The sequence below is a fragment of the Biomphalaria glabrata genome, chromosome 6 (genome assembly GCF_947242115.1).
Source record: "Biomphalaria glabrata chromosome 6, xgBioGlab47.1, whole genome shotgun sequence".
Classification (NCBI taxonomy): Eukaryota; Metazoa; Mollusca; class Gastropoda; family Planorbidae; genus Biomphalaria; species Biomphalaria glabrata.
Window position 1 is genome coordinate 26,939,519 of NC_074716.1, and position 23,956 is coordinate 26,963,474.

Consider the following 23,956-nt stretch of genomic DNA (forward strand, 5'->3'; position numbering starts at 1 on the left):
TTAGGTTGCTACATGAGTGCTAGAGTGCTACGTTAAGTGCTAGAGTGCTAAATGGGTGCCAGAATGCAACGCTTGTTCTAGAGTAATATGTGTGTGCTAGAGTGCTAAATGTGTGCTACACATGTGCTAGATTTCTTCATGTGTGTTAGAGATCTTCAAATTAACAGTTGTATCATGTTGGACACGTGATAACCTCCCCCCTCATAGGACAAGAATAGATAAAGAGATGGTTCAAATCTTACTGATGGGTGCACAAGATTGCAAGACTACAGAAGGGAAAGGCCGCACTGATAACACGACCAGCTGTGGCATGGGTCAGATGTCACGTCTATGTCCAGGGCGACAGTTGCTACCATTTACTCTTTTATCTTTGAGACACCCTGCGCCATCAGTGGATGTCTTGATAGAACTATTAGGTTTCACGGATGGATGGTTCTCAGTAACAACATTTGAGCCTGACCCATCCCTCATACTGATACTACGGGCATCAAAGGTGATGTTCTGGTAAGCCGTCGTTTTATGGCATAGTGACTTTTAAGTGATAATTGAGAATTGACTTTTAAAAGTCATTATGCGCTACTATAGAAGTACTTACATAGGTCAAGCTCAATCAGATTAATAGATTAATTTTAAAATAGAGGATACATTTGTTTCCCTATAACAGATGTTCAATATGTTGTCTTGAGCACCTGATGTCAAAGAGTGCCTTTAATTTTATATCCATGAGATAATAATGAGAGAAACAAACCTACTAAAACGATATCTTGGACCTATTAAACATCAATTAACACTTGATTAATACAGATCAAACGGCTAGAAACGTAGTTTCAGGCTGTTTTTAGTTGTCAATGACTCCCAATATTTGAAAGTATGCACAAGAGTTCATACTAAAACTTATACAACGAATTTGTGATTGATAAATTTAGATTACCTGACCGTATCTATTGCATAATTCGTAAAATATATCTCAGCTGTTTCAGTATCTGAAAAAGCAAAAGTATTTTATTTTAAATATTCGCAGAGTTGTGAAATTATTATAAATTAATTATACATTTATTTTGCTAGCATTAGTTTTAAAACAAAATTCTATTTCGAAATCGATATATTGACAGATAGAAAAAAAAAAGAAAGAAAGAAAGAAAGAAAGATAGATAGATAGAGAGATAGAGAGATAGATAGATAGATAGATAGATAGATAGATAGATAGATAGATAGATAGATAGATAGATAGATAGATAGATAGATAGACAGACACAGACAGACAGACAGACAGAGTAGTTAAGAATGGTATTTTTTAAAGCCTCTAAATAATCACTACATTTATATAATGCATGCTCTTGTTTATCTTCTCTCATTATTACAATTCTAAATCTCTATGCACACTTATGTTCCTTAGAATCTGTGTAGATTCAACTGTCACTTGATTTAACGGACAATGTGAATGTGTGTTTCTATTCTATTGAGCTGCTGTTGTTTTCAGTTAGTCTATTCCATATAGAGTCAATAAGATTAAGACCAGGACAACGGTGACTCCAGCCAAAGATGGGAAGTTGGTGAAGGAGAGCCCAGAAATGAGACCAATCCACGATAAAAAATGATTTGTCGTTTCCACCCAGCCCAACAGACTTGACTTTTCAATTTAGCACGAGTCCCTGATGCTTTCTAATTGGAGGCTGCAGTGTCCGGCCAGTGGGCTGGGTGCCGGTGTGGAATAGAGGGAGCCACGCCACGTATTCCCGTCACGTTCTGCAGGCACGGGTACGGGTGAGGAGAGGGAGGGGCGGACGAAGTAAAATCGATCTGTGGGACTGTCTACGTCAGTGACAACATCAGAGAGAGAGAGAGAGAGAGAGAGAGAGAGAGAGATGCTGTTGGTGTTCCAATGGATCTGGAAAGATTCTAGAAATGGAAGAGCAAATGAGTAAAAAGAACTAGAATGAAGAATTGAGGCTGACTCGATGGTTAAGTCTACACAATGGAAGCAAGGAAACAAATAGTACAGAATATCCATGTCTGGGCAGATTGTTAGTAAACCTAAAGATACTGAAGTATGATTTTAAAAGACCAATACTATTGCAGTGTAACTAGACCCTCTGCTGATATGGACCTAAAGATACTGAAGTATGATTTTAAAAGACCAATACTATTGCAGTGTAAGTAGACCCTCTGCTGATATGGAGCTCCAGATGGTTCATCCAACCTGAACTCTTAGGTATGTGTATTCATTTGTCACACAAACTTGAGTAAAGTTAGAAAACTTCTTTAAGAAACTCTATATATACTTGGCTTTTACTAACAACTATCTAAAACTGTCAATGGCACTGCAGAAATATATAAAACTAGAAAATAATTCACAAGGATTCAAACCAAAGCTATCTAGTTACTTCAAGTCTATTAATCTTTTTCTTCACTTCTCCTTCTCTGTCGCCAAATGTCAAAAGCCCACATCTTTTAAGCCCCGTCGATCCTACTAAAAATGACATCAACTAATAAACAATAAATGATTGAATGATTTATTTTGATTTACCATTAAAAATATGATCAACAGTATTAGTCTTTTCTTTCTTGCCATTGTGTTGTTGAATACAAAGTTTTATTGTAGGTGCATGTCCGATGTGTTTCACAAACTGTGTGTTCTTAACATTAAAACTAACAATAGTTATTAATAATGACAGCAAAATGGTGAGACAGTCACGTGACTTTGAGAGGACAAGTCACGACGACATTTTCGCTGCAAGCCTCAGGAAGAAACCAATGTATGAATAGTTTAATGACAGGCCTGCAACAAGAACTTCTAGACTCACAACACACACACACACACACACACACACACACACTTCATTGCCTAATAGGATAGGCCTACAAATGCAAATATTATAAAATACCTAGATCAATATTAAATTGAAAACACCAGTGCCATGGGATCCCTGATGGAATAATTTTGGAAACATTAAAATTTCTTCCATATAAATATAAATGCTTCTTGTGAAAAAATCTAAAATGTTTTTAGAACACAATATTACGCAGTATCGATACATTGTGTACTATAGACGTCTCTGCAATGTGTTTAGGAAGAAAAATTGATTTCGAAACTTACATTTCGTCTCGAATTTGTTGATCGAAATTGTGATTGGCTTGAAAGCCTCTTTCTTTGAAAGCAAGCAAATCAAACCCTCTATCTTTGATTCAAAGTATTAAAAGCCTCAAATTGTTACCCAATTAAACCAAACCTTCGATTGATAATGCAAACTAATTGAAGCCTTTACTCCTAATGTAAATAAATCAAAGACTCTACATTTATTTAGACCAGGGGTGGGCAACCTTTTTGTATCGAGGGCCGCATTAAAAACAAAATTGGAACTTAGAAAGATACACTAGCTAACACGTTTCTTTCTTTTTTTCCACACTCCACGTTGAAAAAATACAACATAAAATAGCAATGTTTGAAACCAATTTTACGATTTAAAAAAAAACAACAGCTGTTCTCTTTTTATATCACAATATCCCCACACATATACAAATGTACTTAATGTGCAATTTTTACTTTTTACACTCGTGTATAATGTTACGAAACAGTTAAACTATATTACTAGCTGTTGCCCTTGTGACTGCTGTCAAATTACAGTCAGTCAACATTGACCAGTGATTGTACTTGTTTAGTTTCCACAAAAAAACAACAACTTGCTCACTGAATGAGACAATTTACCTTCCGGAAGTTAAATGTCGGGAGGAGTGAAACCTGCTCTTGTGGAGTATCATCAGAGAATGCTGGCCATGTCATTTAATGGTGCATACAAAATCAAGAGGCCCGAACAAGACTCTGGCCCCAGAGCCCTCCAAAGACTATTCAGAGAACTGCCTGATCTGGAAGCCAATGTGCGGTTCATCTCAGATATAAGATTACTGATCTGAACCCTCCAACATGTAAAATGAGAACGAAGAAGAAGAAGAAGAACAGATGTATGTGTACACAAATAGTGTGAACAGCAGCACATTTTTAAAGTGTGGAAATACAGCTTCTGGCATCAATAAGACTCCCGTCAAAGTACTGACTGGAACTTCTCTTTGCTTTGAGCTATATCCTCTGGAGCTGAATCAGCTTCTGCGCTAAATGGTGAGCTGATGGTATTGAAAACTGGTTCTTGACGTCTTAAAATTTGCTTTTATAAATTGCACAATTATGGAAACTAGTGTTGTACTTTTAATCATTTCACTAGAAATAGTTTCACCTTTCAGCAAAGGAAAATAACACAAATTATTTTCTTTTGCTTGCATGTAAAAATGGAAATCCTTGTTTGAAAAGATTTAACATACATTTACATTTCACAGGCAAGCAATCAATTGCATTAGAGATCATAAATATCAAATCTTTCTTCCACTCTTCATTAGAAATATTGGTAACAAAGCCAGAGTCAATGTCCTTCAAGGAACAACAATTTCTATCTTAAGAATTCATATTCTTCTCATTTGCCTTGCCCATGCTAAGCTAGCGGATACATATAATTTATTTCGTTCATAAATCGGAACTATCCGTGGTTAAGTCCTTTAGCTGTAATAAGCTTCTTTACTACACACAGTTTGTAAATGTAATGTTGAAATTTTATGCAGCTTTGTGCAAACTATCCTGTTTAGAGTTTATGGTTGGGATATTTTTTAGTAAATAAAAAATACTATTTTTCACAGTCGTGTTTCAATTCTACCCAACACTCAGAGATTGTGTCTTGAATAGAGTGTATTGATGTATAGCCAATAAGCATAATCTTCGTTTACTTGAAACTTTTAATAATGAGACAGGGCAAACCTGATTTCTGTAGGTGTCGGCGGGCCGCATAAAACACTCAGGCGGGCCGCATGTGGCCCGCGGGCCGTAATTTGCCCACCCCTGAATTAGACTAATCAAACTTTCTACTTTTTATTAAACTAATCAAAGCCTCTAAATATAAATTTTAAAGTAATCGAAGACTCCTATTTAGACTTTAAATGTGATAATCAAAGCCTCCATATTTATATTTTAATGTGAAGTAATCGAAGCCTCTACATTCAAACTTTAATGTAAAGTAATCGAAACTTCTACATTTAAACTTTAATGTAAAGTAATCGAAACTTCTACATTCAAACTTTAATGTAAAGTAATCGAAACTTCTACATTTAAACTTTAATGTAAAGTAATCGAAACTTCTACATTTAAACTTTAATGTAAAGTAATCGAAACTTCTACATTTAAACTTTAATGTAAAGTAATCGAAACTTCTACATTCAAACTTTAATGTAAAGTAATCGAAACTTCTACATTTAAACTTTAATGTAAAGTAATCGAAACTTCTACATTTAAACTTTAATGTAAAGTAATCGAAACTTCTACATTTAAAATTTAATGTAAAGTAATCGATGCCTCTACATTTAAACTTTAATGTAAAGTAATCGAAACTTCTACATTCAAACTTTAATGTAAAGTAATCGAAACTTCTACATTTAAAATTTAATGTAAAGTAATCGATGCCTTTGCATTTAAACTTTAATGTAAAGTAATCGAAACTTCTACATTCAAACTTTAATGTAAAGTAATCGAAACTTCTACATTTAAACTTTAATGTAAAGTAATCGATGCCTCTACATCTAATGCAAACAATTTTTTTTTTATTGTTCCAAATCCGATCAGCGCTCGAGTGACGTCGCTGTGATATCCCAATAGATGACACTCTCATGTCAGAGGCGTTGCTGAGAATAGATTTGGAGGAGGGATACACACAATTGAATGACAACTGCGGATGGAAAGGTTTTTTAAAAAAAGGGGGGGGAACAACTAAAAGGTGAGAACAGGGTGGGGAAACTTGGCGCCTTGTAGACAAAGTTCTTCAACATCGAATGTTTCAGTGGAGGGCTTCTGCAACCATGGCAACCCGTTTCAACTGGTTTGTTCTGTGCATCTCGAGGTGGGTGCATAAATCTCACCTGGTGTTTGCTCTGGGCAGTTCAAACATCTCTTTCCCTATCCTTCCCCAGCTCCCATCTCCAGGCGCTCGCCAGAAAAAAAAAAGGGTGTCACTGGGGGGGTCTCGGTCTACGCGAACAAACAAAGTACGGTTGATTACGCCAGCCATGGACGTGAAGGTATCGAGATTAACTAATTATTTAAAGTAATTGCGGAGCTGGACACATTTGGACGTCGTATATTCAACAAGAAATCGAGACTAAATCACGTACAAGGTTTCACTGGATCGTCTAGTAAAATGTTCACACCATTCAAGGCACACGTCCAAATGATAGAATGTACACCTCTTTATGATAGAATGTACACCTCCTTATGATAGGAATGTACACCTCCTTATGATAGAATGTACACCTCCTTATGATAGAATGTACACCTCCTTATGATAGGAATGTACACCTCCTTATGATAGAATGTACACCTACTTATGATAGAATGTACACCTCCTTATGATAGAATGTACACCTCCTTATGATAGGAATGTACACCTCCTTATGATAGAATGTACACCTCCTTATGATAGAATGTACACCTCCTTATGATAGAATGTACACCTCCTTATGATAGAATGTACACCTCTTTATGATAGGAATGTACACCTCCTTATGATAGAATGTACACCTCCTAATGATAGAATGTACACCTCCTTATGATAGGAATGTACACCTCCTTATGATAGAATGTACACCTCCTTATGATAGAATGTACACCTCCTTATGATAGGAATGTACACCTCCTTATGATAGGAATGTACACTTCCTTATGATAGAATGTACACCTCCTTATGATAGGAATGTACACCTCCTTATGATAGAATGTACACCTCCTTATGATAGAATGTACACCTCCTTATGATAGAATGTACACCTCCTTATGATAGGAATGTACACCTCCTTATGATAGAATGTACACCTCCTTATGATAGGAATGTACACCTCCTTAAGATAGGAATGTACACCTCCTTATGATAGGAATGTACACCTCCTTATGATAGGAATATACACCTCCTTATGATAGGAATATACACCTCCTTATGATAGGAATGTACACCTCCTTAAGATAGGAATGTACACCTCCTTATGATAGGAATGTACACCTCCTTATGATAGAATGTACACCTCCTTAAGATTGGAATGTACACCTCCTTATGATAGGAATATAAACCTTCTTAAGATAGGAATGTACACCTCCTTATGATAGAATGTACACCTCCTTATGATAGGAATGTAAACCTTCTTATGATAGGAATATACACCTCCTTAGATTCGTCCCTTCTAGCCCCCCCCCCCCTCTCACTAACAAGCATGTGCAGCACGCCAATTAGGCTATGACCAATTCAAGTACTGATAAACTATTATAATGTCATGTGTAGGGTAATCCCAAACTTTAAATTACAAACTATCTCAGAGCACGCATTCATTTTTCAATACATTTTGTTTTCGTCGTATTCACTGTTCTATGTGAACAAAATGTGAAGGTTTTATTTGACACTCATTAAGCTTTAAGTACTTTGGACATGATCTGATTCTCAAAGGGAGTCTGGAAAAATAATGTGTAGGTGAATGGTTACCATGAGAGGTACCTTGGTGTCCGGAGATCTCAAGTAGAAGTCTGCTACCTTGCAGAAGCGAAAGAAGTGGAGATCTGGACTCATCAATCCAGACAGTAAAATTGTAAACTTTTCTTGGTGTCAGGCACAACTGCTCAGAGAGAGAGAGACAGACAGACAGACAGACAGTAAAATTGTCCACTTTTCTTGGTGTCAGGCACAACTGCTCAGAGAGAGAGAGACAGACAGACAGACAGACAGACAGAGACAGTGAAGAACATTGATAAAAGTATGTATAATATAAAGCACAACAGAAAGACGTCGTAGCGCATTGGAGATCCAGTTAAAGAGACCAGCTCAATGTTGATGGAAAAGGAAATAAAGAAGTTTCACTATGAAGTAAACATTATGTCCTGCTGGGAGTGCATGATCCTTCCACCCTACAGACCTATATCTGAAGACTACAGTCGCTGCTTAATTTTAAAGTCTGCATGTCCAGTTTACCAACGGTCCATTTATTATATAAGAAGTAAGTCCTCGCTTAGTTTCGGCATGTTCAGTTTGTGTGTTAAATTTGAGCACACATTCTTAATTTGAAATTGATAGCCTCCCGCCAAAATTATATGAGCTCACTCTTCAAACTATTCACTGACACTCCCAGAGTGAGAGTGTGTGTGTCAGTGTGTGTGTGTGTGTGAGGGTAAGAATACTTTACAAAAGGTTTTTAAAAAAATGTATGAAAAGAAATCGCGTGATACTTCGGACCAATCAAATGGTTTGCCTTTTTGACGTCTTCTGCTCGAGTGATTAATCGTCTGCCGTTAAGTGCCAGTGTCAGTTCTTTTGTGGGCCGTCTCCCACCATCGGTCCAACGGTGAATGTGGGCAATACAGACCACCGTAGCGTAGCTGTCAGGCAAGAAAGTTGCAGAATCGGATAAGCTAGTGCGCAAACATAACATGCGTCAGGGAGATACTTACTGAAACAGCTCACATTTTACGAAGTTTTTGAAGTTTTTGTTCTTTGGGTAATGTGAAATGATCTCCTTTGAAAATGTGACACAATTCTGTGCAGTGTTATCCAGATTGAGACAGGAGGCGTCATTTTTTGTTTTTAAATAGGACGAAATAAACAATCATTTGATTTACTTTTTGTGTTTTTATTTTTGTGGGTTGATTTATATTTTTATTTACTCAGAACAAGAATTTATTCAAGACTGCTGAGTTAATGTACAAGTGGCTTTGCTAAGTGTCATCGTATGTGGATAATGTACAATAAATGTCTAGGTTTTAAAACAACTTGCTCTTAAGCAAAGCATCCCCTGGCATCCTGTCAGTTCAAAACCGGAAAAATTATCTTTTGATCTCCCTGTTCTATCCAATGATGGTAGTTCTTCTAGTCACTGATGGAAGCTCCAATTCTATCCACTGATGGGAGATCCACTTCTATCCACTGATGGGAGATCCACTTCTATCCACTGATGGAAGCTCCACTTCTATCCACTGATGGGAGATCCACTTCTAGCCACTGATGGGAGATCCACTTCTAGCCACTGATGGGAGTTCCACTTCTAGCCACTGATGGGAGATCCACTTCTAGCCACTGATGGAAGCTCCACTTCTGTCCACTGATGGGAGATCCACTTCTATCCACTGATGGGAGATCCACTTCTAGCCACTGATGGAAGTTCCACTTCTATCCACTGATGGAAGATCCACTTCTAGCCACTGATGGGAGATCCACTTCTATCCACTGATGGAAGCTCCACTTCTATCCACTGATGGGAGATCCACTTCTAGCCACTGATGGGAGTTCCACTTCTAGCCACTGATGGGAGATACACTTCTAGCCACTGATGGGGGATCCACTTCTAGCCACTGATGGGAGATCCACTTCTAGCCACTGATGGGAGATCCACTTCTAGCCACTGATGGGAGTTCCACTTCTATCAATATCTATCCACTGACAGAACTCCAACAAAGGAAACACGTTTCCAGCAAAGCGCTTTACTAATTGCAGTTGCATGTTGCATGTTGCCTACTTCCATGCAAGACTAATTGTGGGCGGAGAAAACAGAACTTTTTGACAATATTTCTCTTGTGTCTGAGAGACCTGAGCCCCAGTGCCCGCTACCCTCTACCCTTAAATCAACACTAATTTTACCCTGTTCTTTTTTATTTCCTTTCGTCTCAGGCTGTACACTCTTTCTCTCTCTCTCTTTCTTTACAGCTGTTTTAGACACGACCAGGCAGTCACATTGGGCTCCAGGTGCGGGGTCTCCGGTGTAGCGCCGTGTCACCTCGCCTAAGTTGAATGCCATACACGACAGACTGAAAGAAACCCCCAACAAAACAAAAGAGAAACTTGCGACTCTGAAAAAACTTGAAATGAGATTTTTTTTTTTTTTTTTTGGATACGGGGGGGAAAAAAGCCAAGGGGCGAGAATTTCTGTTCAAAATATCTGTGAAAAAAAAAAAAGGTGAAAGTTGTTTTTCTTTTGACTCTTCACAATCTTCAATGAAAACTTTCTGGTAGTAGCCGCACTCTGACAGCTTACAACTATGAAAGGGTTGAGGGAGGGGGGTGCAGTCAGCGATGATATATATGGCTAACACTTTCATAAAAGATGACTTTTTTTTTTAAATACGTGAAAACATCTAGTGTACATTCAATAGACCGTTAGATTTGAACAGTTTGCCCATACAGTACAGTTTGGAGTTGGTAGGGAAATACAAAGGGGGAGGGGCGTGACAATTGTATTCAGAGTCACGTGTTAATGCCGGACTCAATCCACAGGCGTACAAAACGTTACGAAACTTAGGAAACAGGAGAGCTGTCTAATACTGGGATATACGAATCAGTTACCTTGTTCATTAGTCTTACCAGGGTGTCATGTGGCTAGCACAACGACCGCCCGCATTTGTCTCCCCCCAAAAAAATGCCATGCACCGCGCCTCGCGTGTCGTTATTGTAATCATGTTTCAATGTTGACATGCTGGCAGAGAGCTGACAAGAATGCTACAGTGCCATGTCAGAACAAACATGTCAGTTATGTCAGTCTATTGATTTTTGCCTACTGCGTTTGACGACAATCACATCCACTTTACAATTACAATAATTTTCAGGTTTTAAAATTGTAGACATTATGTCTACATATAATTCTCCTTGAATAATTGTCAGAGCTATGTCCATGTGAGGGTCGGTGAAGAGGGTAAAGATAGTCTCTCGAGACGTACAATTCGACACACTTGATTGAAGCAGTACGAGATTTGGAGAGCATTGCAAAACATGAACTTTATATCAAATTAGTCCTTCACTACATGAACTTTATATCAAATTAGTCCTTCATTACATGAACTTTATATCAAATTAGTCCTTCATTACATGAACTTTATATCAAATTAGTCCTTCATTACATGAGCTTTATATCAAATAAGTCCTTCATTACATGAACTTTATATCAAATTAGTCCTTCATTACATGAACTTTATATCAAATTAGTCCTTCATTACATGAGCTTTATATCAAATAAGTCCTTCATTGCATGAACTTTATATCAAATTAGTCCTTCATTACATGAGCTTTATATCAAATTAGTCCTTCATTACATGAACTTTATATCAAATTAGTCCTTCATTACATGAACTTTATATCAAATTAGTCCTTCATTACATGAACTTTATATCAAATTAGCACTTCTTTACATGAACTTTATATCAAATTAGCACTTCATAACATATAATTAATATCTACTTAGCACTTCATTACATGAACTTTATATCAAATTAGCACTTCATTACATGAGCTTTATATCAAATTAGCACTTCATTACATTAGCTTTTTATCAAATTAGCACTTCATAACATATAATTAATATCTACTTAGCACTTCATTACATGAACTTTATATCAAATTAGTACTTCATTACATATAATTTATATCTACTTAGCACTTCATTACATATAATTTATATCTACTTAGCACTTCATTACATATAAGTTATATCTACTTAGCACTTCATTACATATAATTTATATCTACTTAGAACTTCATTACATATAATTTATATCTACTTAGCACTTCATTACATATAATTTATATCTACTTAGCACTTCATTACATATAATTTATATCTACTTAGCACTTCATTACATGTACTTAGCTACATCAAATATCCTGAAATTATAGGAAAAAATACAACAGGTTCATTTTCTTTTTACATCGCTGTCATTTAATAATACAGGCGCTCAGCAGACGAAACTCTGCTCGAGTCAGGATTTAAACTCAGCCACACATCCCACCGTGAAACACATTAATCCTCCACTGCCCCACTGCCCTCCTCAAAACATATACAAATATAAAAAAAATCATGGAATTATGGGACTTCTTCATTGTTTTTCTTTTTAAACGACATCTTTTTTTGTGAGGATTTATAGGCTTGATTTCGTATTTCGTACATCCGGTCAAAGTGAATCAAGTCTACAGGCTAATACATCCTCCAAAGTTCGTCGCTAATCTCGGTGACCACTGCCAGCATGTGAAATGTGCTAACAAAGTTGAATACTGCATGAAAAATTGCTGCATTGTATGCACCTTTATTGAGCCTTCACGTGGAAGAAAAAAACATTGACAGCGAATTTCACTAAATCCAACTGCATTTGCGGCCCCTTGTTGAAGTCGGTTGATTGGAGCACGCACATTTCGACTTCAGCATTCTTCAACAAGGAAATTGTGGGGGCAGTAAATCTTACGGCCGGAGATCTTTTTTTCTTCGCTTCTCCTTGGTGTCGGGGGAATGGTTTCGATGCGATTACCTCCTCCAATTCCCACCTCCCTCAACCCAAACACAGTGAACAAAAAATGTTCTCCCTATTCCAGGTATTTCAATAGGGCCCAGAGTCAGCTCTCTACCTAATGGGCTAGAGATGTTTGCATTTCTTTTCTATTCTTTCTCCTCAGTCTACATATATGTTTTTTTCCCACTCTCTCTCTCTCTTCTCTCTCTCTCTTCTCTCTCTCTTCTCTCTCTCTCTCTTCTTACAGTTCTAGTTTCACACGTGTTGTTTTCGATCATTGGGGGGAGAGGTTGCAACTTTGTGTGTGGGCCACCCCGCCCTTTACACTTTCCCCTCCCCTCTGTACGAGTGTGTCCATACATCACTGGGCGCTGGGGTACGTCCTCCTCAACTAGATACATTGTAAACTATCGGGACTCGATGGTGGCGGAGAAAGACACGGTTATCGTTAAGGAGTAAAGTATTGAAATGAAAAAAGTGCCCGCTTTGAATATGACAAGTTGGTGTCTTTTCTATCGTGTGTAGGGTCTAGATCTCAATACATAACTACTGTAAGGAACAAATCATAAGACAGATTGTTGGTGTCTTTTATTCGCTTGTATAAAGAAAATATGGACACTAATGCCTGGTAAACAAATCATGTCTTCTGCTTCAAGTTTGTAGAAGCCAGAGTACACCAGTGTTAAAGAATAACTTCAAACGTTATTAGCTGAAAGAAATGTTTAGCACGACAGACGCGAAGGCAACAGCCAAAAGAAAATACAACATTCCCAGTGAAACTAAATGGAGTTGCATTGAACAACTAACAGAAAATGTTAATGTTTTTTTTAAAGAAAATGTCTTCTTTGTGAAGCTGATTACCTTTAACAAAAGCGATTTACTTTGCTTGTTATAAATAATGAATGATAGATTAATAAAGAGTAAAAAAAAAAGTTTCCCCATCATATTTCACCTCCACCCTCCAGAAAAAAACAAACAAAACAACCTGGTTACGCCCATGTGTAAATCTACTCTGATTATACTAAATTCTAGTTTCGTGATATTGATCAAGACTTGGAAACATTAAAAGAAAGTAGTCTAGTCTGTTTAAAGTTAATGTTGAGCAGAGAATAGGTCCTCTCCCACTCGCGCCTGCCTGACCTGCTCACACTAGCATTACACAACGTCTACGCCCGTTGATTTGTTTATTGTTTATTTTGTCCGCCACATCTCCTGTTTATTGAACTTCCTATAAACGGCACGTGTTTTTCAGAGCCAACTAACAAACGGTTTAGCCCGTGAATGGCAGTAGTGTTAGTTGTTACATTCAATTGGAACCCCCTTTTTATTTTCTGTTCACTCTGCTTATAGTATTCTGATTTCGACTTTTGATTTAATTAGACCCCACCCCCCAATCCGAACGGACACACACTTACACGCACACACACTTACACACACAAACACACACATTTTTGGCCCGTGAATTCTAGTATCACTTTACCCGCCACCCTCTCGGCCACAACAAAAAATTAGCCCTACGTACAATCACTGAATTTTCGTCGATTTTTCAATTCAATATAGAGGGACAGGGGCAGAGAACTGTGAGATGATGGGGCAGAGAACTGTGTGATAAGGGCAGACAACGGAGTAATGAGGGCAGACAACCAAGTAATGAGGGCAGACATCCAATAGATAAAGGCAGACAACCAAAAAAAAGCAAGTGACAAGGGCAGACAGCCAAAAGATAATGGCAGGCAACCAAGAGATTAGGGCAGACAACCAAGGGATGTGGGCTAATCTGTGCCAGAAAGAAGCTATTACAAGCAACATTTTGTAAAACTTTATCTTGCAAAAGAGCACAAAAAAAAGCATTATTCTATATTGGAGGTAATGAGGTTTACACACCTACAGAGGTGGTCGACGTAATGAAATAACTAAAGTAGACATTCAAGAGTCGTGACACTTTATAAACTTGAAATACACATGAGCTACTAAGACTCACGTCTTGCTGTGGTGTGTAGGCCGGGAGCTCAAGGTCTGATACGTCATATACTGTCTGATTGCTATGAAGATGACGTCCTGTTTTGTTGTTTGTTGTATGGCCATGAATGTATTCTGTCCCTTTAGACCACTGGCTTCAACTACATGATGTTCTAATGATAGCTGTCTCAATCCATTTCAAATCGCTAATTAATTTTTGTTTCTTTGTTTTCCTATTTCGTCCAAATGTGATGAACTGAAACAAACGTTTTGAAAGATTGTAACAAAGACTTATATGGCAGTCACGTGTTCTTTTCAGTAATGGAACCCTTAAACCACACCTACTGGCCCTACACTGTGAAGGCGCGGTGACCCAGCGGTAAAGCGCTTGGCTTCTGAACCGGGGTTCCGGATTCGAGTCCTGGTTAAGACTGGGATTTTTAATTTCGGGATCTTTGGGCGCCTCTGAGTCCACCCAGTTCTAATGGGTACCTGACATTTTTTGACAAGATTTTGGTCATTGTGCTGGGCATATGACACCCTCGTAAACCGTCGGCCACAGAAACAGATGACATTCACATTGCCCTATAGATCACAAGGTATGAAAGGGGAACTTTAATTTACTTTTACTGCCCTGCACTATGTAGCCACACCTCTGTAGGTATCTATTTCTTACCAGTCAGTTTGTTTGAGTAAATTATGTTGTTTTGTCCAACTCTAAGCTGTAACGAGGATTTAAACCACGGACTTCCAACTTGGCCACGCTGTACAGCAGAGACACAGATACAACGCTAACATTGAAATGGTCATTTACTCCCGAACCCAATAGAGTGATTCCGTCGGTTTCATGAAAGGCCAATCATCATAGAAGGCTTAAGAGACCAAGACCTCGTTGCCACGTCACATGTCTGTACTGCCCACAGGTTGCGACGTCGCAGGTCAGTGGTCAGGCCTTCTATGACGATTGGCCTCGGTTTATGTCTCCATGTGGCCACTGGCTTGTGAGTCTAGATAAATCCACTGACTTGAAGCACTTCTTGTGAGACTATATCTGTATGTTTCTCTCCAGGTAATGTTTCAAATTTTTCAATAGACAGAAGATCGAAACCATCACCGATCAGAGAACAAAAAAGTAAATTTAAAAAAGCCAAAAGTTAAAGGATACAAATATTGGTAATTAGAGCTTTTAGATGAAAAGAAAAAAATGGTTACTTTTTTTTATCCTTTCACTAAGAATAGAGTCAGACATTGATTCTTGTTTCTTATTGTTATGTATGTGTCCAAAGTAGATTTGAACAAAACACCTTTTTTTGATCTGTTAGTTTTGTCCGTTAGTTTTGTCTGTTAGTTTTGTCTGTTAGTTTTGTCTGTTAGTTTTGTCTGTTAGTTTTGTCTTTTAGTTTTGTCTGTTAGTTTTTCCGTTAGTTTTGTCTGTTAGTTTTGTCTGTTAGTTTTGTCTGTTAGTTTTGTCTCCTAATTTAGTCATCGTGTTATTTTGGCCTAATATTGGCCTACTTAGTTTTGGTTCGGATTTCGTTTTCTGATTTTTTTCTATCATTGTTATCGGTATTTCCGGGGCAATAACCATTCTCCTTTCCCTTTATGCCATATATACTAGTTAGCATCTACAATAGAGACATCTCAATGTTTGTCAGTCTTGTGTACCTTGAGAAGACGCACCATTGCGAAAAAAAAAAAGTAAGATTCCAGTTCTGCTGGAGACAAACGTCTGAACACAAAGCGGACACACAATTAAAGAAACTCAACATGGTGCCAGTCGATAGTATTGACCCGTGTTTCCCAGAAAAACGGACAACCTTTAGTGGCAACGCATCCTTGTTACCACTCAGCCCGAAACGAAGTTACGGTTTGGCCTCTCGACGTCTAACCAGCACTAATTAATAATTTCGCCAATCGGAGGGTCCAATTTGGCAATAAATTCTATTACGCGAGCTGTATTGCCGGTCCACCGTTTGATCCAGTGGATGCCTGGGTCTTCAGTCTGGCCAGTGTGGGAGGGGGGAGGGAGTTCAACGTCCCAGGGGGCCTAAGTTCGTTAGTATTTTCTACAGCGAGTTGGATCGGGCAGGCCCTGGTGGGCACTTTTGGTTATAGCCCCTTTCCCTGTCCTGCTAATAGAAGAGATAACTAGAGTATTAAAACAGAGAGACGGCACAACTGTTGAAATTAATAGAGTGTGGTTGTGGAGGGAGGGGGGTGTAAGGGAAAAGAACATTCGCCACAAAGTAAAATGATTGTGTAAGAATATTCAAAAGCAACAAGACCATTTAAATAATTAATTAGTACAGTTTTAAAAACGTTTGTAAAATGTTTTACATGATTCTGATGTTCCTTCAGAGTTGAAGATAATTACTTCCTAGTCCAAACCTCCCGCAGGACGGCGGGGGGTGGGAGCGGGCGGGGTTTGAACCCTGGACCATCGATAAATCTGAACGACAGTCCAGCGCGCAAACCGCACGACCAGGCAGCCATCGTTTTAAGGATTTAGGGATATCATGCTATAACTAATCAAAGTAACCACCACATAGATGTATACAATCCAAGTTGAAAGGTCTACATCAAATATTAAAAACGCTTTTGTCTATAGACCACTGGGCGCTAACTAAATTTAATACTGTTAAAGACAGAAGACTGAATGTTCAATATAAAACAGTACAAAACATACTCCACGATTGTAACACAAGAAAGCACTAGATTTTACAGGCGCTGTAAGATGAACAGTGACAATTCAAATCAAATTAAAACGTAGCTAAAGTTATACAGATTTTATAAGGTGAATTAAGATTAGACAAAAATGCTAAAAGTGAAGACTTAATGCTAAGTGTAAGACTATGTAGTCGCTCTATAAATGTGAACAAATTTACTTCAAACGAAAGTTTAGATTAAAAGATAACTTAGTTCTAAAGTGTGTCTAAAAGTTGGATTTTTGACTAAAAGTAGGACTTTTGACTAGAAGTGAGAATTTTGACTAAAAGTGAGACATTGGTCAAAAAGTGAGACATTTGACTAAAAGTGAGACGTTAGAGAGAGACTATGTATTATGTGTTGGAGCATAGCTTTGGACTAAAAGTGAAATATTTAACTCAAAGTGAATCTCAATACTAAATTGATAACGGGACAATCGATATGTGAACGTCGTGGAGACCAGGAGACCAGGAGACCATGAGACCAGGAGACCATGAGACCAGGAGACCAGGAGACCATGAGACCAGGAGACCATGAGACCATGAGACCAGGAGACCAGGAGACCATGAGACCAGGAGACCATGAGACCAGGAGACCATGAGACCATGAGACCAGGAGACCAGGAGACCAGGAGACCAGGAGACCATGAGACCAGGAGACCATGAGACCAGGAGACCATGAGACCATGAGACCAGGAGACCAGGAGACCAGGAGACCAGGAGACCATGAGACCAGGAGACCAGGAGACACAAGTCTAAATACTGTCAACTATTATACAATTGGAAAGGTAAACATTAAATTCCATATTTCATTGTTTTTCGTTTGGACGGAGAAAGGGAAAAAAGCAATGGATAATAAGGAAGTTATTACTCTGTTTTATGTTTTGTATTGTCCCATTAGAAAACCTCCTAAACACACATACACACAAATAGAATAATTATTAGCTATCTTTGATATTTGTATATATGTACCATGGGCGTAGCCAGGATTTTTTTTCGGGGGGGGGGGGGGTTTGGGGGGGGGATTTTTTTTCTTCCCCCCCCCCCGCGAAAAAAAAATTATATTTATGTGTGTGTGTGTACATAATCTTTATTACATTCTGACCCTTCATTCTTTCGCTTTCGGAAGACGTTTATTGTGCCCTAGAATAGGTTCTTCCATGAGTTAGTAGAAAAAATCCCCGCCATTACTATCAAGGGGGTCTGGGGGAGCGCTAGGAGCTCCCCCAGCGCGGGGCGAAGCCCCGCCGCCAAGCACTATTTCTGATATTGAAAACCAACAAAATGCATATTCTGAGGTATCTACAGTGCATTTTCCTGCTATTAAAAAGTTCTATTTCAAAAACCTAATGTGCTATTCTTACTGACTTAGACCCTCCCGCGCCGTTCGGCGCATTTGCTGTTAAGCTGTTTCCATAAAATTGTAGATTCCCCGCCATTACTAGCAAGGGGGTCTGGGGGAGCGCTAGGAGCTCCCCCAGCGCGGGGCGAAGCCCCGCCGCCAATCGCTATTTCTGATATTGAAAGCCAACAAAATGCATATTCTGAGGTATCTACACTGCATTTTCCTGCTATTAAAAAGTTTTATTTCAAAAACCTAATGTGATATTCTTACTGACTTAGATCCTCCCGCGCCGTTCGGAGCATTTGGCGTCAAGCTGTTTCCATAAAAATCTGTCACTGGTAATGTCTGAAGCCTCTTCCCACCTGCCATGAGGACCTCCATGAATGAGTGGCGTCAAGTTGTACTAGGATATCATTGCAACTCTTCTTATGCGTAATTCATTTTGTTGGAGAACATGTCCCGCAAACCTCATGCGTCGCTCTCTCACAATCTTACTAAGGGGTCAACTCCCATTTCGGCATAGGATTTCCTTGATTTAGACCCGATCTCTATAACTGACTCCTAAAATCTGTCTTAGCCATCTTTGTTGAGCCATATTTAGTGTTTTTCAATTTCGGCAGATGACTATTCACTGCAGTTTATTAATTGAGCCCTGCCACTGGTAAAAATGTGTAACCTCTCTTGAATACGCTCTTGGAATTAAGTGACTGTAGTTTGCTTTAGATTTTATATCGAAAAGAGAAGTTTTATCGTCAAAATAATCTGTTGGGGGTTTTCCACCTCAAAATGCTCTGTAGGGGGATCCTAAACTCGAAACCATCTGGAGGGGTTTCAAACTTTAAAAAAAGGCCATCTGTAGAAGAGGGGTTTAAACTCAAAATCCCCGATTGGATTGGCTACGCTCAAATAATTTTAGTGTGTAATTTGCTTTTTTTTTTATATTGAAGAGGTATTTTTAGCATCTAACCCCTCTGAATGGTGGCTTAAACCCAAAACCCCTTTTGGCAACGCTCATAGCATTTTGAGTGCGTAATTTACTTTTTTTCTTACACTGAAGATGTATTTTTTAGCTTCAAACCCCCCTGGCGGGGTGTTAAACTCAAAACCCCTTTGGCTACGCTCTTAGATTTTAGAGTGAGTAATTTGCTTTTATTTATATTGTAGAGGTACTTTTTAGCTTCAAACTCCACTGGAGGGGAGTTTAAACTCAAAACCCCTTTGACTACACTCATAACATTTTGAGTGTATAATTTGCTTTGTTTTTATTATTAAAGAGGTATTTTTTACCTTCAAACCCCGCTGAAGTGGGGTTTAAACTCAAAACTGAGTCAAAACCCATTTAGCTACGCTCATAACATTTTGAGTGCGTAATAAGCTTTTTTTTATATTGAAGAGGGGGTTTATCTTAAATTTTAGATGGGGTTTTAAAATCAAAATCTTCCTTAACTGTGCTCTTGGAATAAAGGGATTTTCGTTTGCATTTTTTTTTTTGTTTTCTTTTGTAGTAGAGGGGGAGTTAACTGCAAAAACCCAAGGTAGAGGGTTTAAAAGTCAAAACCCCTGGTAGGGGTTTTTAAACTCGAAACCCTCTGGTAGGGGTTTTAAACTCGAACCCCCCCTGGTAGGGGTTTTTAAACTCGAACCCCCCTGGTAGGGGGTTTTAAACTCAAAACCCCTTTGGATGTGCTGGGGCAAGTGATGGTTTAGTATTAAAATCTCAACTAAAATAAACAAAATCAAAGCAAAAAATCAGTCACTAAATTCCGACTCCCCCCCTTCGGGGGAGGGGGGGGAATTTCATTTCGGGGGGGGGGGGGGTTGAACCCCAAACCCCCCCCCCCCTAGCTACGCCCATGATATGTACTCATCGTTTATTGATTGTATCGCATTTCCCGTCGTAACCGGTGAGTAAAAACTATTAAAAAAATATAATAAAAGGCTTAATTTACTTAAACAGACAAGACAGGATGACATTGGACATGCTATATGAAAGTGATAGTTTCTAGGTTACTTCAATAAAAATAATCGCCATGACATTCAGACGTTGAATGAGCTACCTGGGTTTTTGACTCAGGTATGCATTTATGACATCACTTCCGCATGTCATATAGTCCTAATCCGAGGAAATCCCAGCTGGCTTAGACAGTCATTTGTAACAGTTCAGAGGGAACCTGCTGACTTCTATTGGATACAAGGAAGAATATATATATATATATTAACTTTCAAGTCTCATTAGAGTTTTATTGTTAGAATCCATTAGATCTGCCGTGTCGTATTTAGCTTGGAATGTGTCTCCCTCTTTCTTCATCTTTCTTTCTCTTGTTCTCTTTCTTTCTCTTGTTCACTTTCTTTCTCTTGTTCTCTTTCTTTCTCTTGTTCTCTTTCTTTCTCTTGTTCTCTTTCTTTCTCTTGTTCTCTTTCTTTCTCTTGTTCTCTTTCTTTCTCTTGTTCTCTTTCTTTCTCTTGTTCTCTTTCTTTCTCTTGTTCTCTTTCTTTCTCTTGTTCTCTTTCTTTCTCTTGTTCTCTTTCTTTCTCTTGTTCTCTTTCTTTCTCTTGTTCTCTTTCTTTCTCTTGTTCTCTTTCTTTCTCTTGTTCTCTTTCTTTCTCTTGTTCTCTTTCTTTCTCTTGTTCTCTTTCTTTCTCTTGTTCACTTTCTTTCTCTTGTTCTCTTTCTTTCTCTTGTTCACTTTCTTTCTCTTGTTCTCTTTCTTTCTCTTGTTCTCTTTGTTTCTCTTGTTCTCTTTCTTTCTCTTGTTCTCTTTCTTTCTCTTGTTCTCTTTCTTTCTCTTGTTCTCTTTCTTTCTCTTGTTCTCTTTCTTTCTCTTGTTCTCTTTCTTTCTCTTGTTCTCTTTCTTTCTCTTGTTCTCTTTCTTTCTCTTGTTCACTTTCTTTCTCTTGTTCTCTTTCTTTCTCTTGTTCTCTTTGTTTCTCTTGTTCTCTTTCTTTCTCTTGTTCTCTTTCTTTCTCTTGTTCTCTTTCTTTCTCTTGTTCTCTTTCTTTCTCTTGTTCTCTTTCTTTCTCTTGTTCTCTTTCTTTCTCTTGTTCTCTTTCTTTCTCTTGTTCACTTTCTTTCTCTTGTTCTCTTTCTTTCTCTTGTTCTCTTTCTTTCTCTTGTTCTCTTTCTTTCTCTTGTTCTCTTTCTTTCTCTTGTTCTCTTTCTTTCTCTTGTTCACTTTCTTTCTCTTGTTCTCTTTCTTTCTCTTGTTCACTTTCTTTCTCTTGTTCTCTTTCTTTCTCTTGTTCTCTTTCTTTCTCTTGTTCTCTTTCTTTCTCTTGTTCTCTTTCTTTCTCTTGTTCTCTTTCTTTCTCTTGTTCTCTTTCTTTCTCTTGTTCACTTTCTTTCTCTTGTTCTCTTTCTTTCTCTTGTTCTCTTTCTTTCTCTTGTTCTCTTTCTTTCTCTTGTTCTCTTTCTTTCTGTCCGTGTATTATTTTATTCTTCTGTTGTTTAAATTAAAAAAAAATGAAGTCTTGAGTATTGGTCAACATATTGACTAAGCTAAAATCGTCGTAGACGTAATTATCAATGATGGAAACGAACGATAACTCTCTCTCTCTCTCTCACATACACAGTAAATACACACACACACACACACACATGTGATTGTGCAAAATTTCATGCATTTAACTTTTGAGAGATCCCGTGCATAGATCTAGCCTGAGATCACGTGCAAGAGGTCTACACTGAACTAGTGCAGGATCTCGTTTAAAATCTCGTGCAGTAATCGTATGCAATAAACGTTTACAAGATCTCGTGTGGTAATCTAGCGCAATAAACTTTTACAAGATCTCGTGTGGTAATCTCGTGCAGTAATCTCGTGCAGCAAACGTTTACAGCATCTCGTGCGCAGTAATCGCATGCAAAAAGCGTTTATAAGCCATCGTGCAGTAATCTCTGGTAATAAACGTTTGCATGATGTCATGCAGTAATCTCAGGTAACAACAGTCAATGTAAATTATGTAACATTTTAAAATCTTTTCTACATTGTGCTATTTGACGTACAAAACCAACCAAACAACAAGCAACAACTCACACACACTGGTTTGTATCAGTCGAATATGCTCAGAATTATTTATCTACCTAAAATACAAATGTTGCATTACAATTCACACCAGTCTGGGATAAGTAGTGCTACAATTCACCCCAGTCTGAGATAAGTAGTGCTACAATTCACCCCAGTCTGGGATAAGTAGTGCTACAATTCACCCCAGTCTGAGATAAGTAGTGCTACTACAAATAGAATTGCTTGCCCTTTTTAAAAGTACTGATATTGATGAAATGAATAATTTGCAATGTTAGGCGACTGTTAGTGTACACATTTACCAATGAGGGTATACTTAGGGTACGATATGTTTTAGCTCTGAGTTCGTTTAGGAGCAGCAGTTTTGGCGCGATGGTCATATAGGCGTTCATTTATAATAGGTCATTTATAAATAAGCACTGTTTTTGCAGTACACTAGACTATAGTATGTATATAGTCCAGTGATTTATCGCTTTACAGGGGGCGGGGGTCCAAGTCCACCCGCGAAAAACAAAACGAATTTCCGCGAAGTAGAGGAAAGATATTCTCTAATGCTGTGCAGCTGGATCTACCTGTGATGTACACGTTTCTTAAATAGGGAAGTTCCCCAGTTGTGATTTAAGGTAAGTACATGTCACTCGGACGTGAACATTACAGTACGTAAGAAATACTTGTCAATGATAGTTTCTCACCTACAGGCTTCGTCTAATACTCATGAATAATTGCCAAAATAAACTTTTAATTTACACACCATATGAAAATGAAGGTCTAATGAGTGTTTACACTCAATTTACAGTAAAAAAAAAAGGTTTACATTTACACAGTTACACTACACTTATATTGGGAGGATGTAGCATGTCTAATACTTTAAGACTAAGACTAAGACTGCTTTATTGATCCTTACGGAAATTTGTTGTGATTACAAGGACTCTTTTCTCATATAAAAACAACACAAGAGAAACATACACATAAATAGAACAGACACAAAATAAAGAGTTCATTGAGCGACTACGTACATACTGATCCTTGACATGTTTCTTAGACAACGAGTGGCGTTGAAATAGTCTGACCAAGTATAGACTCAAATTAATGACATTTAGGATCAGAAATGTACCAGAAAGAAGAGGAAAAGGTTTTGAAAGTGAAATCAGAAAAATGTGCGCACTTCTCCTAGCTGGCAACGAGATATAGATACAAATATATGTTGTTGAATGTCAAGGAATTGAATGAACAATTTTGGCTATTTATCTTTCACAGTTTTCTTACTATCACTTAATATAGATAGCGGTCATAGCCCCCATCGAAAAATAAACAAATGGCGAATCTGTAAATGATGGAGTATCGAGGGATTACTGTAGACATTCTCTCCTCCCAGCCCCCCCCCCCCCCCAAAAAAAAAAAAGTGTTAATATATTTGACTATTTCTTGAACGCATATTGCAAACTATTAATGCCTGCCTGGTCACGTGTTAGATGTGCTCGGGCCTAAAGGTCGCCGGCTCCTTATTTTTCCTCAAAATTGACCCAAGAAAACTTTCCCATGTTTGGGTATAGTTGCAAGGCAGCAGAGGTTTAAATTCCGTTTTCCTTCTGCT

General features: G+C 38.1%; 1 long non-coding RNA gene across 2 annotated transcripts in view; it reads right to left on the bottom strand.

The window, feature by feature from the left end:
- The window catches only part of LOC106070606 (uncharacterized), a 63,514-nt gene that overhangs the window by 14,516 nt on the left and 25,042 nt on the right, over nt 1–23,956 (bottom strand). Inside the window, exons 2-3 of one of the 2 annotated variants that reach the window (XR_008778724.1) lie at nt 14,316–14,549; nt 932–983 (exon numbers count right to left, since the gene is read on the bottom strand). This is a non-coding gene — a long non-coding RNA (uncharacterized LOC106070606). The remainder of the gene's footprint in view (nt 1–931; nt 984–14,315; nt 14,550–23,956) is intronic. The other variant, XR_001218271.2, reaches the window with a different exon arrangement.